This window comes from Silurus aristotelis, assembly GCF_946808225.1.
Source record: "Silurus aristotelis genome assembly, chromosome: 7".
NCBI lineage: Eukaryota > Metazoa > Chordata > Actinopteri > Siluriformes > Siluridae > Silurus > Silurus aristotelis.
In genome coordinates this window covers 19759172-19786780 of record NC_139580.1, presented here as the reverse complement: position 1 = coordinate 19786780, position 27609 = coordinate 19759172, and the positions used below count along the sequence as shown (strand labels likewise).

General features: G+C 35.9%; 1 long non-coding RNA gene across 1 annotated transcript; it reads right to left on the bottom strand.

Moving 5' to 3' along the window:
* Window positions 1-1095: 1095 nt before the first annotated feature.
* On the bottom strand, window positions 1096-27313 carry LOC310728476. The gene is made up of 3 exons (XR_014534263.1): window positions 27190-27313; window positions 26309-26405; window positions 1096-1229 (listed from the first exon to the last, which is right to left on the bottom strand). It is a non-coding gene; the product is annotated as an uncharacterized lncRNA (long non-coding RNA).
* Window positions 27314-27609: the final 296 nt, after the last annotated feature.

Sequence of the window (27609 nt, the reverse complement as noted above, 5' to 3'; positions counted from 1 at the left end):
AAACGAAGTACCTGGGAGAACAGCGCCTCCAGGGCATGGCCAACATATGCTGGGATTATACTTAATGGACTAATTACACGAATTAGACATTCATTATACAGCACATCAGGTGTAAAGAGTGTCTCAGCTGAGCATGGGGTGGACAGAGGGGCATCAAGAGGGGGTTTGCAAAAAGTCAGGTCAAGACTCATTTGTCATATTTTTTTTTTTTTTTTGTCCAGAAACAGGAGCAAAGGTACTGAACAGGAAAAATATCAACCAGAGAAATTTAAGTTTGCCGTTTGTATAGAAACATTCAGTATTTTGCAGTATTTATAAAATGCTAAATAGGTAGTAGTAACATTAAATTCATTTATAGTATAGGCAAATATATTTTTGCAGCTTGACTGCAAGACGTAGAGCCAAAAACAAAAAGTCACCAATGGGCAAACAATAGTTTAAAAACAAAACAAACAGTGGTATTGTGTTATGTTCTGTAAGCAGCAGTTCCTTAGTTTGGCCATCAGATGGGGGCAGCAACCATGTGGTGCATTGGGAAAAATGTCTTGCACATTGCAACACCAAAGACTGTTAAATAAACTATTAATAAATCAAATAACACCTACAGAATCATCCTAGTTTCCACATATGCACTGGGACAAATCTTGTTTACATATGCATAATGCACTACGAAATATCATGTATTGCATAGAAATTCAAACAGGAGGGAATTCAGTACCATGGAAAGTTCCATAACGCATGTCATGCTGTGGACATTAGTAGTCTTTCTAAATAAGTCTTCACTTTTTTCATTTAAATTTTACATCATTGTAACAAGTGTCAAACTAAATGAGAAAGACAGCATGTGACAGGCAAACACATCTGGCACCCCTCAATAGAGTAAATACACATTGTGACACAGCTGGGCATCATTGTTAGACACAACGACACCTGTCCATGAGCATGTGCCATGTGTAAATCGATAACTGTGATTGCATGTACGTCTGTGCATGTGTAATGTGTTGCTTAAAGATGCTGCTTACATGGGTTGGGGGCATCTCAAATCTTCCCTGTTCAGTGAATCCATATGGAGAGAAACAGCAGGACTGATGAGCACTTCACCTGGATTCAGGGTTTGGGCTATCAAGTGTGACCAGAAACAAGGGGACTTCCCAGCCCTGCCCCCTGCATAATTCATTGCAGTCATGGTGCTCTCCTTAGGTTTAGTGATGGATGACACTGATCACCTCCTGAAAAAGAGCAATCCTTGCTCAGTCTGCTTACTTATAGCAGTTCACTATAAACTAGCATCTCTCGCTGTGAAGAACTGGCATAATAAGAGAAACTTCAAAACTGGTAGCACGAAAGGCAGCTTTACAGCATGCAGTACAAAGTGATGATCATAGATACTGGCAGAACTGATGTTTTCAAAGATATCACAAAGCTCATCAGATGACATTCCAGGTCTAACAGACTGAAATACATTTAAATCCTTGTTCAGAGAAGAGCTAGTGAATAATTATGGGAGCTGATTAAAACCCATCCAATGAGACATCTTCAGCAGAAAATATTCTTTTTCTTTTGAAAAAAATGAAACAAAATGTAAAAAAAAAAAGAGGAAATTATGTGAACATTTTATGAATCAGAGTACTTTTATTCTACTCTGATTTCATAGGGAATAAAATTATGAAAGAAGACTTTGAAATGGATAATAAATGTAGTGTAAAATAGGTGGAATAATGAACAGCATACTGAGACTATAGTAGCTAGTCAGTGTGCCTTTAACACACACACAGACACTCTCTCTCTCTCTCTCTCTCTCTCTCTCTCTCTCTCTCTCTCAATTCTTTTCTCTACAACAAACAGCAAATTTACACTTCATTACACATTGGTCTGTGTTAAGAGTGTCTAGGAGTCTTCTAATGGCCGAACATCTCCAGTTTGTGCCAGGGCCATTATTCCTTAAGTCAATGTCAAGGAAACATTTGCCAATTTGCCACATTAACACACTAAAACACCAAAATATGGATTCTCTTTTAATATCACACCCTCTCATTTTAGGCACTGTAGTAAATAGTATAGCTCAAATGATGATGAACCCTTTTAATTTGAATAGGAGTGGCAATGACGCAGTGGATCTTTAAGGCTTTTGAGTTTCACTGAGATCTTATTAATGAGGAGGAGGCACTTAGCCAACTGGGACCAGACTTTCATCTCCTGCATGTGGGAACAACCTATTCTCCCAGGACACCACTCATCCTTGCTAAAGATCACAGCCCCATGTCACACACCAACACCTAATTTGGTGTTTACTCCATAGATAAACAACACTACTTGGTACTTGCAGAGAGAAACAGGGATTAGGGGCATAACTGAAATGTCCTTGTTATTTCAGTCTTGTTTTACTATATTTTGCATTTAGCAAACACAAAAAGCCTTTTACAGGGTAAAATAAATACGCTTAATGACATGCGTGTCTATTTGTGTGTAGCTCAAAAGTAAGAAATGCATTTTATAGTCTGGTTACTATTTTAAAGTCTGGATTCCAGGCCAATTCCACAGCAGTGGAAGCGCCATAAATACTTGACATCTGGTTTCTGATTACAAATTTAGCTGATTAAGGTCCATTACGTCTGGCATGTAGGTAGTCACAGCAGACATGTATAACATGAGAAAATCATGTTTAGGTAAACTGACTGTTTTACTACTATGTTTGTTAAAATACCTTTTAGACATGATTTTTGCTAAAACAATGTTTTAAACAGTTTTGTCTGCAAGACCAAGCAGGTCATACATGCATTTTCAATGGCTTTTTATCTTTAGCCTTCTATTTTCATAATAATCATATATTTTAAAAGATAAAGTGTCAAAGCCAGTGCACAACTAGAGTTATGATAATGGAGGCTTTGCATATTACGACAAAGTGAAAATTGTGTAATAGATACAGCACTAACCTGGGAATATCCACTTATTTCCTTGTCTACCGCTGTCTATGTTTATGAGTGAGTATCACTTTAAGCTATTAGAGCCTGTCACAGACATTCAAATACTTTAATTGGCTTTGATTTACATCGCTCTGAATTAACCACATTTCCACAGTAGAGTGAAATTAAGGGCCTTCCAGTAAATCATGAAGCCGTTAATAAGGCCATACAAACAGTCAACTAAGCATGACAAGGCTTTCCTCTGATCCTCGTGAGTTGACCGGCTCTGTATGCCTCCTGCTGCAAGGTAATATCCATGACACTTTTGCAAGCACTAATTCATTTGTTTAATAAGGAGACAAGCGAACACGAGCCAGTAACGAGGTGTGCTCTGAGAAAAGCAGAAAGGGCTTATTAAGCCAGAACTAATCAAAAACCAGGGTGTCATACTGGCTTACCAACATATGTATATATTGGACCTTGTTTGTTTTGGAATTGTTCACTTTAATAACCTTTGCATGTGGAAACTCACTTACTCTTGACTTAGCTGTACAAAGCCGGGCATGTTAAAGAATACAAGTAGTGAATGCCTAATACTAAAGGTATCTTCTTTGTATTCAATCATTCTAGTGGTCTTTTATGCCTCTTATTGCCTGAAAGAGTGTCACTAAATGCATACATTACTTATAAAGGCAAAGTCATCTTATTTATTTTTGGGAGAAAATTCTTCATGAAGTGCACTCTATTACTGGCTACTGCTGGACATCATCATCTAGAGTAGTAAGAGAAGAAGTGTTCATAGTGTTGTGTAAATGTTGTGCGAGAATGTAAAAAATAAAACATCAATCTCAACTTATAAAGTATTTTTTTTCTTGTGATCACTGGATGATGCAGCGCACATATGCATAATCATACATTTAATTAACACCTTATGCATTTCTCCAACCTGAACACAATTAAACAAATTGATCAGGTCAACCACTTAGTGCATGTGTAATTAATTACATTAGAGAACCCCCACAGAGTTGTCTATACAAAAAGATCCTTCCCCTTGTTAAATTCTCCTTAAAGAGAGGATCGGCAGCAGTCCAAAAACAAGCCACAAATCACACAGCCATATTTCTGTTGACCTTTGTTTGAAATACACAGTCATTGAATGGTAGCAAAATATACTATACCTTAGTGTGTCCAGAGATAAAAATGTCTCATACACTCCAACACAATACCTTTTCAATTACAAAAAAATCTGTGTGTAAGCAAGCACAAAAGCCGGATATCACCTAATGTACTGAAAAATATTAAGCGTCTTCTTCAACCCATTAGTACTATGGCGAGACTATTTAATGCTGTGTGCCGCAGCACTAATAACAAGAACATATGAAAATGGCACTGAACAACCACAATTTGAATAGGCATTCTTAAAGGTCAAAACATCTTCTATTTACGGTTTATGTCTGATACAATCACAGGTTATGGTTCAGTGGATTTACTCCCCCCTTTAAATATAATCATGATGTACGGTCTATTCGTCTAATTGCTACACACGTAATGAAATGGTCGGCTACGAGTGTCTAAATTGCCTAGTGTAACAGTCATGAGAGGGTGCAAATCTCTTTGGCTCAATGATTGGAAATTAACGTCAGAATTCTATTTGCCATTTTATATTCCAATTTAAAACCCAATCCATGAAATGCATCACAAAAATACCAACAGTGCTTAAAAGAAAATAGGTGCACAAGTCAAAGAACTAGTTAGCAATGAATACTAAATTAATTCATACAAACACTGTAGCTTTATGTAAGTCAGTAAACCTACCATATACTGTATACATTAATTGTTTCACTATTTGAATTGTTCCCTGTCTTTTAAAATGAACTGGGAAAACAGACCATATTTATTTATATGAAACAAACAATTCAACCTCCAGCCCAATAATACCTGAGAAGGACATTACATTCTAAGATTGTAATCTTTCATCTGAGAACAGAAGCACACCTTTTGGATCTGGTGACTAATCTGCTTCTAATAAAGTTCTAAATTTACACGTAGTAGAATTTAATACCATTTGCACTACAATATCCTCAGAGATGTCAACGCGGCCGTGCAACAGCAGAGCATTCTCCTGGGGTTATAAGCAGAAAACCAGAGCGTGCAGATCTGACAAAATGTCAAGTGCCACTGGATAGTAGAAAATACCCGCGTCTCTGTCTGACTTGTGGCCCGCTGCGCCTTTAAGAGCCTGACTCCAATAGTTAGGGAAATGTCCAATTCCCCTGTCTGGACAAAAACCATTATGAGCCCAAATAATTGACTTTCAAAAACCTGTTACCTTAGCAACAGAAAAGTCATGGAAAGTAGGAGAGAGCAGGAGAGAGTTTGTCAGAACACCATATTTATGAAAGAGAGAGCAGAGTAATGAAGAAACTCTACAAGTATTGCATGACAAAACTGATTACAATTTTGATATTAAAATAAAAAAAAAAAAGAATAAGAATATTCATTAACTATTACAAACATACCAGAAGAAAGACTGGCTACATTAAACTGCGTCTAGGTAAGTATAAATGTCAAGTCAAGTCAAGTCAAGTCAAGTTTATTTGTATAGCGCTTTTCACAACAGACATTGTCTCAAAGCAGCTTTACAGAAAACAACAGTGAAGGTGAATGGTGTGCGTTTGTCCCTGATGAGCAGCCGTGGCGACAGTGGCAAGGAAAAACTCCCTTAGATGATATGAGGAAGAAACCTTGAGAGGAACCAGACTCAAAGGGGAACCCATCCTCATATGGGTGACATTAAGAGTTTGGTCATAAATCTTTTAACAATACAGAACAATTTGTGATCATTATAGACACAGCATCAGCTTCTCCATGCCAGGGCCTTTAAACACTCGGCATCTACTTCTCCATGATCATCCATAGGTCCATAATCTTCACGAGGTGGGACGTGACTGGAGCTGGCCAAACCTCAGGATGCCTCGGGATGGGGAGAGAAAGAGAAGCAGTGGAGAGGAATTAGCGTAGCTGCTGTTCATGATATTAACAGCACAAGTTGATGATGTGCATGTAATCATATATTCTGGAGCACAAGGTTGTGATGTGATGTGTGTGATGTGTGTTATAATGTGTGAATGCATGTGTAGGTATGTGCCCTGTGACGAACTGGAATTATAATCAGTGGGTATTCCTGCACTCTCTCAGTTACTACCACTTATTCCTGCACTTACCATTCAAAATAAATGATGAACAAATAAACAAGCAGATTTTTTTAACACATGAATGCAATGAAGGCTCTTCGAAAGGTATCGATATTTAAATAGTGTCAGCGGAAATAAGACTATCACAACTAAAGTCCGAAGTGCTCAGACTTTAGTGTTTAACTATGCTTTTAACTTTTTTGCAAATTAAGTCAAATTAAGCCAATTAAACTGGTTATTAACAAAATGAACAGTGATTACAAAAACAGAGCCCCCTTTTTTTTTGGCAGTGGAAATTAACCAGTTACTGAAGTGATTACTTCATGGGAAGAAATCTGGCACTGTTAAATTGAGTCACAAGGGCTTTGCTTCATTACGGTGTCTTAGGCGCTGTGGAGCCTGATGAGTGGCAGCTCACTAATCCATGTGTGAGCACAGATCACTGTGGATTCAGATTAACATTATGAATTACTGACTGACCTATTAGTAATGTAATGATGCTGAAAAGAAACCAGCATTGTGAAAAACGTGCTAAGACAAGAGGTGAACTGCATGACTAACTGGTACACATTACACAGCAGACAGAATAGTCCTAAATTTTAAACTTAAATGGGTAATATTATAAGCTAAACGTGCACGCTGCAGTTTATATCTAAATATTTTTTATAGTTATGGATGCAATTTAATGCACTTCTACTGAGAAGACCACAGATTAAGGCACAATAAAAGCCACATCTTTATTTGTCTGAAGTGAATATAAGAAAATTTATGGTGAATTATATTCTTATTGAAAATTAAAAAAAAAGATATTATAGCAGTGTAATGCTAATAATAAATAGGAAAAGGTAGCAGGAAAAATAGCTCATAACAGCTTGGAACGGCATGCTCTCAGAAAGCTCTGTGGGACATATGGTCTCATTTTTATAGTTTGTTACAGCTGGTACAGATCGAGGCCAACAAACATTTGGTTAACGTCTAGTTATAGTGTCTAAAGGTGTTATTTATAGGTACCTTGTTCTAATGAACTTACAAGGCATGTCTAATATGTGCAAAAACACAATGTCATGGTTATAGAGCTCACAACGATTAACTTTTTATGTTGTTCCTTTATTAAAGATCATAAAAATAGAGCATAGAGTTTCCTGTAAGAACAGAAGCAACTTGCTAAATAACACTGGCAAAAACTTCAGTGTTAATATGACAATATTAAATTACAATTGTGTGTCAGTATCTAAATACATATCACACTGCCTCAACTAAAGGTATTTTCAGCTGAAAAGCGATCTGTGGGCTGCATCATTTCAGCCATCAAAAGATTGAATAGATGAAATCATTCTTTATAATATATATTACACAATAATCCGGAAAAAAAAAAAACCTGAGCCAGATATACATAAATGTTAATCAAAAAAAAAAAGGGAATAAACAAAGATTTGCTATTGCATTTCAATAACCAGGACCAGTTAAATGTGAGGCAGCTTACACACGTTACACATTGCACTGTGTACAGTCTACTGTAATACATTGTGAGTTTTATTTAATTATAACGATGTTTATTTTTGAGCAACATCCATGAAACAACTTTTTTCTCTTTTTTTTATACTAATATTTGACTCTTATTTTCTTTCCATTACTTACTTTATAGAGGCTATAAACATATTCTTCACCTGCCTCTTTTTTCTCTTTCTTGAAAACAAATGCAGTTTATGATATTGGAAAAAAAAATTAGATTTTCCCCATGATGGAAAAATGAAGGGAACTGCTTTACTTGTTACAAAGCACTTACTCTACTTTTTTTGCACTGAACACTCAAATTATATCAATGCCATATTACTGATCCCTGTGTAAGGTTACTATAGACATGATAATGTGTAGAACACATAAATGTTAATAAAATCAATGTTTTACCATGTGATCAAAGAAAGCATAGAAGCATTGAGAACTAAAAAATAGAATTAAAAAAGGAGGGGGATTCCTCCATGTAGCAATTAGCTAAGCACCATTACTGTGTACTAGTATGTGCTGAGACTGGCACTAATGCTTTGGCTGACACAGACATGTTTGATAGGCCAAGCCTAATTAGACACACTCCAGTTTAATTGTAAAAGCTTCACTTTGTCTTTAAAGCTCAACTGGGACCAAAGACTGAGCCTCTCAAGGTTCGTAATGATCAGAAAGATCAAAAAAAAAAAAAAAGTTTAAGCAGTGGTATGTAATTTTAAACAGAAATAGGAAAAAGCTAAATTTAGCCTACATAAAAATACTTAGTTTTTGTTTCACTTTAAATAATCATTTCTGATTTTACAGCATATACTAAAATTTGTACAAGTGGCTAATTAGTAATTAGACTTTTTTAGACTGAGTGTAATAATGTATTATTGTGATCCAATTATTTTATAAAATCTTGCAAGGATGCTATTAGTGACAGAAAGAAATAACTACAATAATAACTTAACCTCATTAATTCATATGCAGTGATGCCTCTTGTGAGCGATCAAGACTCGCTCCTGAGCTTGGGTAAGAAATAAAAAATAAATAAACTGTTAATGAAACTCAATTCACTCATGTGAAACCTATGTACACATTTGAATTCAAGAAATTCCTTTTTTATTTTTACTGTAGGTCATTACCTATTTATAGAGCTCTAAATATATAGGTGTTAATAAAATCAGTAAAGCATTTTGAGGAAATTAGAAAAAATATACTGCTAATTTCAATTAGAGCATGACATCACTATTAACTAATACACAGCAGAAACCTATATGAGGCATTTAAAGATTACTGTGTGCATGTATTTAAACCTTCTTAATGAATCTCAACAGGAGCTAAACCAACTCTGATAACACAGCTCAGTAAATGAGGTCAGGGAAAAAGCATTTCATTTTGGGTGTCGCCATGATTAATCATGCAAAAAAAAAAAAAAAAAAAAAGATACCAAGACCCAGTCAAGGTGGTGGCGATAAAGAAGGCATTTTGCATCTCAGCAGTCCTGAGAAACAAGACAAGCAGTTAAGTGAGCAAGCCCATGCAACAGTATGAATATTTAATTAATAATTAGTCATGTAATTCCTCCTCAGGAATTATTATCCCTAGAACTGGTTTGTGAATTTAATTATTAGCAGCCTTTTTGTTTCCATGTCCCCCTCATTACTGTCAGGATTGATATAACATAAACTTCATTAAAAATTAAAGCAAGAGTCTTAATTATAAGGCTACCCTGACTGAAGTTAGAATTAGCCAACTCAGTGATGTGCAAATGAGAGCATTATTTAAGAAACACGCTGGAAGTAGTTATGCTAATTTAGAGGGTTCACAGTAGCAGACCTTTTCACTTGCGGTTGCATATTCATTAAACACACTATGCAAATTTAATGTAGCAGTCTTAGTAATGCCTTGTTAATTTATTCAGATTTATTGAGTACGACTTGTAAAAAGTACCAATTTAATTACTCCATCTCCTTGGAAAGGTAGCGGAATATGGCTGAGGTTTTTAAACTGTGTAAATCAGAATTATTATGCTTTGATAGAGAAAAGGGGGGATAAGAGGACACTGTTTTAATAACCAGGTTTAACAGACGTATTTGATTTACTTAAGATGCACACTAAGGAGAGCATCACTTAAGTCCCCTCTCATGGAGGGTGAAGGTAAGGATGTGTAAGAAAATAGTTTTGACCACAGATTTTATGAATGTGGAAGTGGGTTCTTATGACATTACTGACAAAGAAAACAAATAAATAACAGTTAATAAAGTAGCTTTAGCCACCAAAAAGGATTAAAAACAACTGCAAAGATAAAATGCACGTTGATAAATCATATGTAATTATCTGTATTCAAAGTAAATCCATAAGATGACAGTTAAACTCAACCCAAGCAATTTCCAAAAGTAATATCACAAGAAAGGGACAAAAACCTGCTGCAGTGTAATTACCAAACCTAGAAAGCCATTCAGCACATAATCGAATGAAAAGAACATTGCCAAACAATCAAGACACAGGTACACATTTTGTTTTCTCTCCAGCATGTTTTGTTCATTTCCCGTTCTGTGCAAACATCCCCGTGGGAGGCAAACAAATCCAGAAAGTTGGGATACAGGGTTAAATTTTTATGAGCCTTTCAATGGATTTACAAGTAGTTTTTTGTCTAAGGGGTTTCTTTGAGCTGATGTCTGACACATCTGAAGAAAAAAATTCACCAAAACATAACTTTAATGTTCCTTCATCTTCTAGTGTATTTTGACTTTACTTTATTCTGGCACTCCAAAACAGACAATAAAAAGAAATAGCCAGCTGTATTAACTCCCAGATATGAATACATCCAACTTATCTGCTAGGATCTTAACTTCATGGTCGGTTGTTAATGACTGGATGCTGCTCTCTAGAGACTATTGTGAAGCTGGAAAACATCCCCAAGTCTGCAGGCTAGCTGAGCTCAAAGACCACACAGCCTAGAGTGGATCCACAAAGCCAGAAACATCACTGGCCACCAGCAAGAGACATCCTCACACCCCAGGATCTAATTATGTACTGCTATCACTCATATCCTCTCTCTTTACTCCGGGAGAAAGCTTCATATCCCAGTCCCACACAGGATGCACCGACACTGGAGGAAACCAGCGCTGTGTGTTCTCATCAGGAGACGTGAAACTCACATTTATCTCAGAAAGCTAGAGAATAAAACTCAGATCTCAATGAATGCTAAATAAAGTGTAATAATCATAGAAAAATAATGCAGAATAAAAAAATTAGCTGATAAATATTGACTTAAATGTATTAAATTGTACATGTTTTAAAACCTTCACATTACATGAATATAAATATATGACACTGTATAACACTGTAATTTCATGTATCTCACTTATTAACTGATTACCACCCTCAGGATATGGATGTTGTTTCAAAACAGCCAATAAAAGAGCGTCTTGTTTGCTGCGTTAGCTATTTGCAAGAAGAGCAAATAACACTAAGAAAACAAATGAAACACAAGCACCCAGAGGTTTATATAATCATACAGTGTGTTGCCTCTAAAGAATTTTTACACATGCATGCAGATGGTTAGTTGCTGTAGCATCATAAAGCTTAAACTAAAACTGCAACACATACATTTTATTTATTTACAATTTTTTAAATTAATTAACACAATATTTTCCCCGTTGTATTCAAAGGAATAATTTGTCCTAAAAAATGTCATAAATAGAATGTAAAAGATGAATATGCATGTTTTCTTAGTAAATTAATTATCTGTATAAGGACCTGCGAGATTTCAGCACAATAAATCTTTGGGCTCTGCCCACACACAATCTTTTCTGTTCAGACGGTTTTAATATATTTGTTTTATACATTATCTTATAAAAGTAATCTCTAAACCTCTCAATGTCTTCCTATTAAGCTTTTCACACATGTAGACAACACTGTCAAAGTGAATTGATGAGGACAAGTGCACTTAATCTTAATTGAATCCATCACAGTGTATAGTGTATAGGTGTGTTAGAAAGGGAGAGTAAGAGTTAGAAGAAACAAAGAAAGAAATAAAATAAGGGAGAGAGAGGGAGAGAGAGAGAGAGAGAGAGAGAGAGAGAGAGAGAGAGAGAGAGAGAGATAGAGAGGTGCGTGTCATTAATTTGACAACAAATGGAAGATTGATAGAAGTTGAACAGTTGACTAGTACTAGAGAGTAGACAAGACTAGTGTCTATTTTTTTATCTGTATTTATATATATATATATATATATATATATATATATATATATATATATATATATATATATATATATATTAGGAATGGTAAGATTTACTGATCCGCATCGGTGAAGCCACATAATGATGTATTGATTTAAAAAGGTGTGCATCAGATATATGAGTTGGCATTTGTGGTGCATAATTTTTTTTCACGTTTCCATCAGCATAAACTTATTTTATATAATTATCAGTAGAAGCATTATACTTTTAGTATTTAAAAGGTAAACAATAATATGTGACCAATATTTTTTATATGAAGATTGCTTTCCTTTGCATTGTATTGCATTGAAGCGCGCTGTGTTGAATCAAATCGAAATCGGATAGCACTGCAATGTAATAGGGGGGAATCGGATCGCGTTGCATCAATAGCTGCTTTATGTATCTTTAATGTGTCGTATTGTTGCCTATGCATTGAGATGTGAATTGCATTAGAGTATTAAAAACTGGAAAAGTATTCATTTAGGGTACATTTAGAACAGATAAAAATGTGAATAATTTGTGATTTATCATGAATAAACTCATGAGAATCACGTGATTAATCAGGATTAAACATTTTAATCTATTGACAGCTCAAATATATAACCTTTATTTTTTTAATACTCTAATCAACATGGGACAAATAACGATGCTTTATGCAAATGTATGTTTATTATTAGTAAAACCCTACTCAACAAAGCATGAAGACAAATTATTTTTGTAAATGTTTTAAATGTATATGTGGTGTTTTAAATTATGTTAATCATCAGGATAACTAAACAGAACTTTTGCTATGTTTCTACACGGACGGTTTAAATTGCCGGATGTGTGCATCATGGAGGATTTTGGTGCTTGATTTCAGACTTGCATGAGTAAAACAAATGTTTAGTCATTTAAATTAGTTTAATGAGTTTATTATATCTAAGTATAGATGTGTGTTGTGTTGAAGTTAAACATTTTTCCTCTTTTATATGTTTCATAAAAATTCACACTCCAAATTTCTGCCATTAAAATTAATTTGCATGAACATAAATATATACACACATACACATACACATACACACACACACACACACACACACATTATATATATATATATATATATACACGTAAATCCGCAAATTTCACATCATGTCACTTGATAAATGTAATATTGTAAAGTATTTGACCAAATTCACACTCAAAAATAAATAAATAATGTATCAAACTCATTTAATTAGCTATACAAATAATAAATTAACAGTACTCTGCACTGTAATTAATTACAAAAATTAAATATCGGTACTCACTATGCTATTGGATAGTGATGAAAGTAAATGGTACAGTACAGTGTATTGTACTGTGTGCTGTGCAATTCGATGAAGATAAAGATGAAGGTTTCTTTTGTATTGCACAGCAGAGAATGTGTTATTTCTGATGTTCCTGAACATTCAGTCCCGCTGTGGATTCCCGCAAACTTTAAGATAATCCGCAACTTGCTGTTAGTTCCAAATGAAAACCCGCAGATTTTCCGAGCCCGAGTTCCGAACCGCAAATTATCAGGGATTGAATGTAATGTATACAAACACTGTGCTCTGTGAAAATATAAACATAAGAAGCAGCAACGACTAACTAAGGGAGAAAAAAAAATCACTAGGTGAGTGGAAAGAACCCAGCACCTGTAAATGTGAGTGGGAATATAAACTTTTTACTAGGGAACAAAAGAATTTTTTTTAACTGACATTGCCTGATTAATTAATACTCCCTAAATATAAAACATTGCAAACGCTTCCTTAAAGAAATTTAACATGATCTAGGAAAAATATTATTTTTTTCCATGTATCTTTACGTTGTGTTACTTAATAGACATTATTGTATTCTCCTCAATTAACTGGCTTTTTCAAAGACCCAAATATTAGTCTTCGAATATCCTAAAGGACTGGAAGCCTGAGGGCCTGACTGGTGCACTAGCCTGAGTGCCTGCCTGCCTGTAATTACCCGGACACTGTGAATAATAACATTCCCACAAGCCCTGCAATGCTTTGATAGAGATGAGATTAGCTTAATCAAGTCCATGGGCTGGGTGAGGCCTCTGAATTTCATCATCCGGCCCCTCCAATCAGCTCCACGCCTCCAGCCCATCTGCCACCACTTGCTCCATTCACTAGCTCGTTAGTTTTGCACGTGCTAACTACTCTAAGACAGGATATTACTTACTCTCCTGTTCATTTATGACCATTTGCAAATGGCCCATTTCAGCTATATAAGATGAGGCATTTATGCTTTTTTTTTATGCTGCTCATAATGCTTTGATATTCTGCAGACTAAACGTGGGAAGAAATGCGTGCAAGTTTGCTTTAAATTAACTTAACTCAGACCACACTTGTAGGATGCCAGATGTAAAACCCATCACATGGCATCAAGGAGAATGTTCACATACAGAAATGCTGAACTATATGCTGAAAATGTGTCAGAAATTAGCATCAAAATGAACGGATCAAAGAACTGAATCAAAGGAGATTGTTGCTACTGCATTGCACCATAATGCCATACAGAAGCTCCCTGAGGGTCTGCCTGTTAAACTAGAGGATTTGTGGGGGTCCATTAAAGATTTAAGAGGTGGGTTTAGCTTATTATCCCAAACTGTCACTACCACAGATATTCTCATCCTCATTCAAATGCACATATTGTCAATAGTTTTTTTGCATAGAACTGTAATATAGGTTGATAAATAATGCATGCAAGTGTTTATGCTCAAATTGTATAATTGTTTTTGTTTGCATCTGATTATGGATAGTTACTCTCAAGAGACATTTCAAATAAAAGCAAATGTGAAAACTATAATGTTATTTATAATTCTCATATGTTTGCTAAAAAAAAAAATGTATTCAGCTAAAGTTAGAAAAATAATTAAAACAAAAATTTTAAAAATTACAAATTGATCAAAGAATTGATAAGCATAAGCACGAACATCCACAGTTTTTATCTTGTGACAATCAAGTAAATATGTATTAAGAATAATCTATTACCATGACCTTGCTATACAGAAAATCAACTCAGATGAATCTCAAATGTGTACCTAGAGTTGGTATGTTTAAGATCGCTTAAGCACCTATCGTCAGAAATATCAGCATTAAATTACTCACACTAATGCGTTTACACCCTGAGGCACTATTTTTTTATCAGCAACAAATCATTTTTGTCAAATCTGACAAACACACCCTGAGCTGAGAGAGACAGAGGAGTGTAACATTGGATGGGGATGCGAGCAGCTGCTCCGTTGACTAGTACTCTACACAGAAACTTCCCGAACAAAGACAGAGGAAATGCGTGCCCTACGTTTTTTGTCCCCGTTTCGACTTTCACACAGCCTCTGTCCACACAAGACCCCGGGAATAGAAAGACAACACACCATAGCAGACGACTTGAGAGTCATTCATCAAAACTGGACAGAAGATTAATTAAGCACCAAAGTCTGATTTACCCCCAGTCTCTGTTCATCAGTGTACTTCCTGCCTCAGGTAAGGTGAGGTGTGGGCCCTCTAAAGTGGGGGTGGGGCATGTGTGTGTGTGTGTGTGTGTGTGTGTGTGCGCATTTGAGACAGACTTACACTAAAATATCGAGAAATTGCACTAATCATACTCTATCTTTATTGAATTAAATGGCTAATCGATTAAATGGGAATTTTGTGTGTCAAGCAGTTCATATGAATATGGAAACATAGTTTAAGCAAAAATGAGCATTCAAAGTGCATCCTGTGCCAAAATAAAAACCCTGTCAATGATACCAATTAGCTTAAAATATACCCGTCACTCCAGTGAGTCAAGTTCATCTTCAAAGCTAAAGTGTTTATATACGCCACATTGGTATTAACATGATAGATAAATCTTAGCCTCCTTGAGTTCATGGTGAATATGTTTATCACTGTCAGGTTTACAGTTTGCAAAGGCATACAACATTCTGCATATATATCACTTCTCTAAACAGCTATCATACCCCACATGATTGATGCATACAATCTGAACTTTGAGGAGGGGCTAATGGTCTTGTATCACACTCCCATTTTTCCTGCCAATGAATCCTGAGCAAAACTGTCCCTTCTTCCCATCTGTACATAAACATTATGCATTAAAAACACAAACACACACACACACACACACACACACACACACACACACACACACACACACACACACACACACACACACACACACACACACACACACACACACACTGGTGAATATACACACTGCATGCATACACATGTTGTGTGTATGTTATGTGCATACACACAACACACACAGATTCACACAAATTTTAATGAGTTCATTAGCCCGTTCTATCCTCTCGCTCATCTGAGCAGGTCAAGCTGGTGATAAATGTTGTGTGTGGTGTTTAGCTCGGGGGTAGGATTTCAAGAGGCAGAAGGGGATTTAGAGAGCAAAAGAGATAGAGGAACTAAGCATGGATGGCGGAAGAAAAATCAGAAAGAATGGATATGTGGGTGATGGTGGAAGGAGGGGTGAGTGGTAAAAAAAAACAAGGTGTTTAGCTCACCAGAGAATTCTTTTTTGCACGAATGCAGCATGGAGGAGACATTAGGAATTTAATGTGCTATTATTCTCCATTGCCCCCCTAAGCTTTCAACATCTGTCCTGTGGGTCTGTGCAGTAATAGGCATGGGCTTTAGGACCGGTTTCTCTGACAAGACAGCACACTTACAAGGGCCCTTGACATGCCAGCAACTTAATCTGTGACTCCTTCCACAAAATTGACATTGTCTAGAGAGTAAAGCAATCAGCACAACTGGTATTACAGAGCATTTATGTTTGAGCTGGGCATTCCAGACAGACAAATCTTGACCTTTCCAAGAAACCCTGCGGCTATCTTCCATTTCCCTGCGTGCGCCTTTCCGAACTTCCTTGAAGAATTATGTTTGTCATTGGACTTCGCTTTTCTCGAGACTGGCTGTGGGTTTAAATTCATAGCAAGCAATTTTTTACTCTTAATACCACTGTGGATTTGAGGCTGAAAAGAATAAGAGAAAAGAAAGTAAAAAAAAAAAAATACTAAAACACTAGAGGAGTGGGATATATTTCTACTCTTGAAGGGATGGCAAGAGACATACATCTATGGACAGCTCTGATTCCTCAGTGATTTAGGTATTTGGGGCTAAGCTCTCTTTGATATCTTGTTACGAATGTGGCAGCCAAGAGAATTGACAAACGTGTTCACCTATCACCAACTTTCACTCTTATACCACTTATACACTATTTAAAATAATAACTTGCTAAAATAGCAAAATTTAAATCAACACTAAATATCACAATACCTTAAGCAGGCATTGTTTAGTCAGGAGTTTAGACTGTTAACTTAATTGTTTAATTTATGGTATAGTCTATAATCTGTATTTGTAGTATTTGTACTCTCCTACTTATCATCTTGTATGACATTCAATTTTATACAATTCCAATGCTATATTTCCTTCCAAAAATGTGATGAGAGGAATGACAAAGATTTTTCTTTGTAGACCCAATGCAGTGGGACAGACCCACATTTTAAATAAATCAATCGATCAAAAAATCAGTCAATTAATCAATCAATAAACCAGTTGGTACATTTTTTTATAAATCATAACTTTTTATTTAAAGCCAATTCTCTATGTTATTACTGAGGTGTGAATTTTTAAAATTAGAATGACTAACCTGGGATAACCCAGCCCACTGAATGATATACTGTATGAACCAATTTATAATTTATGGCAGCCTTTAAAATTTGTCTTAACTCCACACCCACATGAAATAGATGTTCTAATGGACATGCCAGTAGATCCTTTTACATATTCTGAAGAAGTCAATTATATCCAGTTTTTAGATACAAGTCTCTAAAGTTTTAACACATGCACTGGGTTCAACAGTGGAGGTTAACCCATAATAATTTCTCCTCAGTGATCACACTACAATCCCATTTTTGCCAATGATAGCAAAGAAATGTTTTGTTTTCATAGTTACAATGAAAGCTCTGTTTGCTCATATATGTGTGACTATCCTATTTAATAAACATTAACCAATATAAATAGAGATTATAACTGGTTGTGAAACATATTACTATACATATATAAAATTATTATTAAGCATTATTTATCCTTCGATACATTGTATTGTACATTATAGTTTGGGCTTGTATTATCCTTTTCTCATTTTCTTAGCATACATATGCATATGTGTGAATATACTTGATTTTAGTTTATAAAATCAAACAAAATGTTGATAACCAGAAAAGACTACTTGATTTAACCAATCCACTTCATGTCCACTTTAGAGCAGTAGTTTGTGTAAGCTATACAGAATGACCTGCTGTTCATCATTAACAGCACTGTTATAATGAGCTCCTGTCTGTCTCTATTGTTTAGCTTTGTAGTGTCACTGCCATTTACACCAGCTGGATTGAATGCTTCATCATGCACTGAGGTTCGACACAAAACTGACCACAAGGGATTTGAGCGCCAACTAAGCGGAGCGGCTATTCATATTTATAAGTCGGGCAATCTTAGTGAAGAAGGAGGGAAGACATTAACACCATCAAACGAAGCAATTTACAACAAACAGTCTTAAAGAGATAAATGTGTTACATTCATTCACATTTAGCCTTTGATCCAATGTTCCTCAAATGTGGCAATTAGATTTGGCTGGTTTGGCAAATGTTACAGGTAACTGGCAATTTTTATAAATATTTTTTTACTCGAAAATTTACATAAAGATTTTAAAACATTAAGTGTTCTTAATAGTTATGTTTTCTCAGAGAAAGAACTTTGTATGCACACAAACTACAAAAGTGTGATTTAAAAAATATAAAAGTAGTTAGATAGTAGTTTGATTTCCTGGAGATACGCTTTCATAGTTAGTTAGAATACTAGGACAATAAAGATCAAATAAAGTATCAATAGACCTTATCCCACTTTTCCCAACAAAGTATATAAAAATAAAAAAAAATAAAAATTCAAGTCATTGGTTTCATAAAGCAAATCTAGTCTAACAATAGATGAATATGATTGAAAGGTTCCCAAATCTACCCTCCAGGCCATATTTAATATACAGTCTTGAAAAATAAAATATTAATATGATGTTCGAGAAAAAAATTTGGTTTTCTTATAAATCCCAATCAACAAATACTGCAATACAAATACTAAAACTGAGCCTATTAACAGGGGGGCAGCAGTTGAGGCAAAAAATAAAACAAAAAATGGAAGCGATCACATTGCTCTTTTGTGTTTACACAAAATCAACACATCCTCTCCTCTATAAAACATGAGGATAAAAACAACACCAGCCTGTCTAAACAGGTAACAGATGGCCAAAGCCTAGGTCTTTAAATGCTGCTTTCCAGCAGCAATTAAAAGTTTTTGCTTGTTGTTTCTCTCCCCAAGTGCAGGCTGCAAACAGTACAAGAGGTCGAATATCTGCAAGGGAGAAAACGGAGAGACAAGCAACTCATCTGGCACCAAACAGGATGCCTGTTCACCTGAACGGGCACCCATAATCACCCAGCACCTATGTGAATAATTAGTGCAATAATTACCGACCCTAAAACAAAGCTGTGTGCCGCCCTTTTATAACACCGACAAGGATAACAGGTGTTGCCTCTGCCTGGAAGGGACAAAGATTAAAGATTATTTCACCCTCCTGTGTCTCCTTCTGGCTAAAGTCGTCTTCCATTTTCCTTTCTCAGGCAGGCAGCAGCGCCACAAGGGGACTCGTTTTTTTGCTCTGTCTTACCAGTTTTGGAAGCGAGGGCATTCAACAAGAGAATGACTGTTGTTTAATCTGGCAGAGCTGATATGTCCTTGAGATTCCTGAACATCCTGTGTCCACATCACCTGCAGCTATATGAAGGTTGTTTTTGTCTCCCTAGCAATGTGGATAATGAGTAGTAGTACTATGTGCATATGTGTGTATTATGTGCAGGGAAGATAAGGTAAAGCTAAAACAGTTTTTTTTTTTTGTTTTTTTTTGGGGGGGAGGACAAAAGCATGTCTACAGATAATTATACATTGTGGTTCAGTGCTTTAGGTCATCTGGAAAAATGAATAATTATGCGCTATATAATTATTTTGTTGTTTTGTTTTAGTTTTTCTTTGTCCCAAATATAAATCGGAGAGCCATGGGATGTTTGTTCTTGAGGAAACTACTTAAACATCTAGTACTATCATTGCTTCTTTGGCACCCTGGCTTGCAGTGTTTGTTATTCCAACTCGGTGTGTTTATATAATTACTTCAGCAGGTATAACGGATAACATCTACAGAGTGATTTTATTTTCGTGAATTAATGAGCCGTCGCTTGACTTATTGCACTAAGAGGAGATTAAGGTTTTATTTCTCAATGTAAAACCAATTTTTGCTTGAGCATTTCTGTGCACATTTGCTGATTATTAATCATCCATTGCAAAGACAAATTATATACACACAAGAGTCCTAGGTCTGAGACTAATACATGCCTTTAATCTAAATTTCCGCAAGAGATGTGGCATTATATTCCTTCTGTAGTCAGCTGTGCCCAGGGAATGCTGGATACCTCAGTCTAGAAGGATGGGGCAGCCTTGGTGTTCTTTGTCATGATTATTTCTTTCCATTCATCACCAAAAGCACAACAAAGAGCCTCTCCACTTACAATTTAAATAAGGCTTTGTGTGACACTTTCCGTGACAAGCTGATGTATCCATTCAGCATCAGCCAGAAGATGTGAATGTCTATGCAAAATCAAGATGAATGTAGGAAGAGAACAGACAGCGGTTGATTAAGGTTTATGAAAGTGCACTCTATCTTTCATGGTATCCACTTGTCGTATGATATCTTATCATTAGTTTCCCTGACAATGATTTAGAAGTCGGTATACCTTGCATTGTCTTTAACTGTAACCTTCTTTTAAACACAACTTCTATTTTTCACTCCTGAAGTGTCAAGCACAAGGGCCATGTGGCAAAATTGGACACCTCCAACCATGGCCTCCATGTCCTGACAAAGGCAGACGAGTATGCAGAATCAGGATGGAGGACAGAGCCATATGTATCCATAACGTTTAGCTGTTCACAGAGGATAACTGAGCCACCGCTGAAACATCACCACCCTTAATTTCTTTGGGGAGAATGGGACTTGGGTTCTGTTGCCAAGCTATTTTTTTTTTCCCTTTTTGCCCTTTTGTAATTTTACCACTTCAGGTCATGGCCTCCTGGCTGTTAAATAAGAACCAGGGTAATGTCAGCATGCAGGCTGGGGACAGGATGAGAGCATGCCCCCTGCTCTCATTCTGTGGCAGCAGGCAACTGGCGCAGAAAGTCACCATCCATCTCTAGCACAACACTAATGATGCATCCTAAAACAGAGGAGACTTTGTGCTAAAAGCCAGTATGCAGGTAATTCTCAGCTGCTCCCTCAGCTCTGAAGCCTTACACCAGCAAAGTATAAAATCAGAGGAAAGAAAGAGCCTCTAGAATCCCTTCAAGACATAGGCAATGCGTTTGATGTCCTTCAGCCCCGGTTCAAGCCTGTGGTTGTCTACTTTAAGCTATGCTTTGGAGTCTGATTTGAAAAAAAAAAATTTTCTTACTCCTCCTTCATTTTTAACTTTTACCATCCATATATTGAATAATAAAAGTCCATCAAAGCAAACTTTATGCTAATGACCTTAATAATACTTTGAACTTTTCCAACTGCTGATTGCGCTTGGGTTTTCTCTGTTGTTGAAAATATACCCACTTGGGCAATGTTAATTTGATGATAAGAAAAAGTAATCCAAGAGAATATTTCACAAACATGCTTACAAGAGATGTTTGTTGACGTCCTTAACACACCAAATGTTAAAAAATGTGGTTTTCCTCTGAGAATAACTATAGGTGATAATAAATAATCATAATTTACTAAGAATAAGATACAAAACAGTACCTATAAAAATGACAGTAAATATGGAAATGTACAATTTGTTGCAAAAGCCCTGACAGTCTAATAATAATACAGACATTATTTAATAGGTGAAAGAAGTGGTTCTGCCTCAGGTAAAACCTTCAAATAGAACAAATGTCGTTTATTTTTTAACTTTGCTTGCGTAAAGTTTTTGCAAGATATAATATGTTTGCCTTTCAGTTCAATTACTTTATGAAAGACCTTGAAGAAGTATTTAACTGGTGCAATCCATTATAAAATGACATACTTTTAAATTGCCATAAGCAGCAGTGACAAAGGGGAGAAGGAAAGTGTCATTTTTATTGCCTTGGTATGACAGACTGCGAGAAAAAAAAACACACATACATCCAGTCTACTAAAATCATCAGTCTGGACTGTATTTTATAAAGGGTTCCGAATGCATGAATGGACACGGTGCTAAAAAAAACCCCGGAATAGTTCCAACAACGATATTCAAACACGCTGCATCGAGGACCAACAATGCTTAGCAGCTGAAACAAACACAACATATAAAGAAACACACAATATTATATCCTTGATAACATATTCTAATGGACATGGCAACCATTAATGGTCTCTTTTCCATAACCATGTGGTCTATCATTTCATCTAATTTGCCTAACAATAAAAGGGCCAATTAAAGCATAACTGCATTACTTTGTTAATAAAGCAGACAGATTGACTCTGGGGAGCACTTCATTGGTAGTTAATTATGCGCAGTGGTAGTCCCAGATCCACTGAGCAAATGTGAAGCCATAAAAGCGTTATAGTCCTGACAATTCCCACTCATGGCCGTACACACAGTTAAATCTAACGGTTGTGCATATTGCTAAGGCCAGTGAGACACTCAGTGAAGAGAAATAGAGCACTCTGCAATTGTGCAGCTACCTCAGAGAGTTGCAGCTCGTCCGTTTTGAGCCACGATGAACAAAGGAACAATAAAAGAATGGCATTCTTGCAATAGATGCTCTGAATGCAGGGGTCATTCTCAGGGCATGGACAGACTGGTGTTGATACACTCTCAAACAATTCGTGACTTGATTCCCATACATAAAAACCGCCCATAAATGCTAGAGATGTGAATTTTAGTCAAACATATGCTATATTTGTGCTTTTCGAGATATTATAGTGGAGTTAAGCCTGTCACTATGCTGAATGGTTTGACCCTGAGTGAGTCTGGCTGCACTTGCCTTGTCGGTATCCTAATAAAGAGGCATAGAGTCGTGTCTGAATAAGGGCTTCTGGCAAGAATGTGACATTTTGTCAATACTATATTGGCATTCCACTTAACCTCAGAGACAGGAGGATTATTCTGTTGCAGCAGGCTAGTAAATGGCTTGTTTGTACTGCAGTTTTCTCCAGCAGACATCTTTATTATGTACATAATCAATGACTTCCACTATTTAAATTTACTGACTTTTGCCTAATGCTACATTTTTATTGCAGAGTAAGAAAAAGGGAAAGATGAATACAAATGAGACTAATCACTACATATGATTAATGAAATGTTTACACTTGCTTATTCTTATACTTAATATGCATATCAACGTGTGCTAATTATTATTAAATAAGCCATTAAAATGATCTTTTCCCAAAAGTGATAAAGGCAGTAAAATCAATCATTTAATAAAATGAAACAATGTATGAAACAAAAAAAATGAAAATAAGCTATAATACTTTAACACAACATATTATATTATATAATTTAGCAATAATACATCAAACTGTTTGTATTTTTGAAGAAAGAGATTGTTTTTTTTTTTTAAGGAAAAAATCTATGATGAAGCACTTGACTTCTCTAGTAAATCCAGCTGTAATTTTCCTTTTTTTTTTTTTTTACCTTTTTATATTTGTTGGGATAATTACAGCAAATCAGTTGGCCATTACTAGCTTTTCCCAGCTGCACAATTCTAATAGGTTGTCAATGATTGTTTTTAACCAAATTAAGATTGGTTACAACCCTGTGTCATACACACTGCTGGGGAGCCGTCTGTGATAAATGATGCTTGAAAAGCACTCTGATCAGTCAGTGTTAAGAATCTGGCTTCAAGCGCACTGGGACAACTCCATTTCTAAGGGTTAATACGACATGCCCTCTTCCAAAACAACAAGAATTTAAGCATATCAGTCTGTCATTTGGAAACCTTGGGTCATTGGTGTGGTGATGGATGGGAAAGGTTGATGCTTATTTCTTACAATGTCATGTACATCTTTATGGGATTATTCTTCCTGCCCATTATTCATGCATGTCGGGGACTATGGGGTTTTTACCACTCAGACAACAAAAACTGATACTGACAGTCAGGTGTGCTTGAGTAGTCATAGCAATCTGCTCTAATCAAACAGCATTAAATCAAAATGCATTACTGTCTTATACAGTAGAAGAGTAAAACCCTAATACCCTAAATATTTAAAGTCAACTAATTAAAAGCATTGTGTATACTCAAAATTACTGATAATTAGAATATATAATAATTTACATAAAATTATATAATAAATGTTATATTATTTAATAAATACATATGTGCATATATTAATATACACAGATTATATAAAATCTTTAAAAAAGAAAATTAGTCTTGATGTTGCTGTGAGTTAAATTACATTTACTGATGATAATAATAATGGTGTTTTTATTGCTTACTTATATCCTCAGTATTATCATGTCAAATATGTACATTAAATTATGCACAAAAATATGAGCACAAATTAACTCTAAAAATGTCTTATCCTGGGGAAACAAACGAGAGTTAATATGTGGCTTGTCACAGCCTGTTAGGTTTGTTACTTTTCTCTTTATGGCAAACTTTCTTCTTATTATGTTTTCCGGTTAAAGCTAGGGGAATTGTGTCTATCCTTTCTGAAAAAGGAGAAATATTGTCTTTTAACAGCCACATAAAAGAAAAGAAGCTGCAAGCCACTTCAGCACAGTGGAACAGCCTGCAGGGATTTCAACCGAGAGCACCGTCTCGAGCAGATTCAATGGCAAATAGTTATTATTTTCCCAAAATTAAGTATTTTTCTCCTACCTATGAACAGTGGTGTTAAAATATTGAGAAAAAATAAATATATTAAACATTACATTTTCGAATACTGGATGCATCTGTCTCCAGCTAATTGAGATGCTAGTAAGAATGTTAGGGCTCAGGAGAATAATTTGTCAGTGGAAAAACACAGAATGGTCCAATTTATTGCTTGCTGCAGGCTGAGATGTTCCAGCAGTCTTTGATCAACCTTTTTTTTTAGGTCAGTATGATTTGAAATACAGAGAGAGGTCTCAGAAAACTGGAGAGAAAAGATTGTCTTTTTCCACAAAGAATGGAATAAGTATTTCTGTTTTGGTACACTGTTTGGTTGCGAAGCATTTGATGAATTCTTCATAAAACTACAGGGGTTAAAACAGAGAAGATTTACCAATTCTGTTTATTTGCAATGATGCTTGGGCAATTAGTAAAACATTCATGATAGAGCAACTTCAAGTTTTGCTGCTAAATCACTTAGATCACATTAGATCAATGGACTAAAGGGGGGTTATTAAAAGATTTTTTTTTAAAGAAAACTTGTAGTGGAGAAACATAAATGTGAACCAAGAACAGTGTCTTTTTCAATTGAATATGACTTTGAATTTTATTTAAAGCTAAACATTTTCTGATGCATACCATTTTTTGTCCCAGGATTTGTTCAGTGAATGCAAATCTATATTTAATTTTAAATCACAGACACTTATACTCTACTGAGGAACCAATATAAAGAATGCTACATTTAAAAAAAATACTGGTTGTTCTGCATACAGCATACAATGGGCGAGATCATAATATGAGAAATATTAGAATTATTTATATCATTGCATTTAAATTTTAGAATTAGTTCTATTAAAAAAACATTTGTTTTGATAAACCTTTGAAGGATTAAAATGAACCATTTCTTTTATTATGATGACAATTTATGTAAATTTCAAAAATGGCTTAAACTTCCATACACATTCCTATATAATTCTATTTTGATCTGTATTTCGGTTAAATTCTGTACAGTCAGCTTTATCTGTCTCCTTATAAAAATCACTCTAATGTGCACCAAGGGTTTATGAGGTACAAGATGTAGTTCATTGTTTTAAATTCTCTTTCCATATTCTCCCTGCTGGTGTCTGGCTAACCTTGACAGTGTTTGGAGCTGCAAGCTTACACAGGGCATGCAGGAGTCTACTCCACTCATGCCCTCAGCGCATTCATTATCCTACAGAATGATCCCAGGTCGCAGGGCCCGAAATTTTAATTACGTTGGCCGTAAATGGAGGAATTAAGTAGCGTGTTTTAAAAATGCTGAATCGGTGGAAGGAGGGCAGGGGTTGGTTTTGGATGGCATTGCCATGCTATGACAGCTTACTTTTGGATTCAAACATAGCCATTATTCTGTTTTATGAGCTTAGATTAAAATACTACACACCACTCACAGTTTAACAACTAGTGTATGTCTTTCTCACTTCTGCAATCACGTTTCATCACGCTGTAAAATGTGACTTAAGGTTTGTACTCCAGGTTGGCCTGTAAATTAAAGAGAGATTTACCTTCACTCCACTTCGGTGTCATGGCAGGAGAAACGAGTTAAGCTGCAGTCACTTGGTCCTCTGAGGCATCTGTAGATCAGAGATTCAGCCAGCAGCCCTACGGGTAGTGGACATAATTATTGAACATCAGGCATTTACTTGGCACATGCTGCTGGCCACTGATTTGGTGCAACTTGCCGTGTTTACCAACTCATTTAAATTATCATGCTCCGTTAGAGAGTTGTGCTGTTTGTCCTGATAGCAGTGATGGGCATTGAGTCTATTACAGTTTTGGTTCAATAGTTATTTACAAATAACCACTGGAAATAAGCAGTGCTTGTGAAAGAATATTATTAATGTAAATAATTTTGTGGGACTTTAATCATCAGTCTTTTCACAACATTTTCTGGTATATAAAAATATAATTGTGATTAAAAGAAAACGAACAGAACAGAACTATTTCTCGAAAGTACCGTGTGATTATGCATTAATAGGCAGAAAGTTGAAGCTCAGAAACCAGTAAAGGCTACTGTCGGTGTTCTACTGCTCCCAATGCTCAAGGATGTAGTGAGCAAGCGGCACAAAAGGCATTCAGTTATACTGAATACACTGAATGCATTAATAGCAACTGAGTTAGTATTATGAAAGTGTAAAGATATAAAGATTTACACTGCTCATGTACATGTGAACATATGAATACTAAATAATAAACTTGAGCTGATTATCAACCCACAAGGGAAATGTTTACCTCTTACTGAGCACAACCAAACGACTAAAATGCCTGCCATATGAGGCGAAGACTAACACTAAAACAGCTAACCCCCCCATGGTCAGACTGAAGAGTTCACTCTGGCGATAAAGATGGAGGAAGGCAAGTGAATGAAAGGGGGCCTTATACTTACGTTAAAGCCATAAGCACACTAACAAAATGTGAATGGCTCTGTCCGCTGCACTAACCACAGAAGGGAATAAAAGTGTTCAGTCAGGGCAGCTCAGCCGTAAGTCACAGGGGTAATGATGTCAGGCTGAAGGCAGGGTTAAAGCAATGGCTGCAGCAGGCCCCCCAAAGCTGTCAAAATACACACACACACACACACACACACACACACACACACTCTATATCTGATATATGAGGCACACAGGTCAGTGACATTAGTGCAACAACATTCAGTCATTCAGTACGTATCATAATCCAACTAAACACAGGTGGCAGCGCATCACTTTTGTCATGGGCCAATGCAAGAACTCTCTATTACACAATATAAAGATAGTAAACAGAAATCAATCTTGGGACTAAGGGAGTGTTATAAAACGAGGGTCAA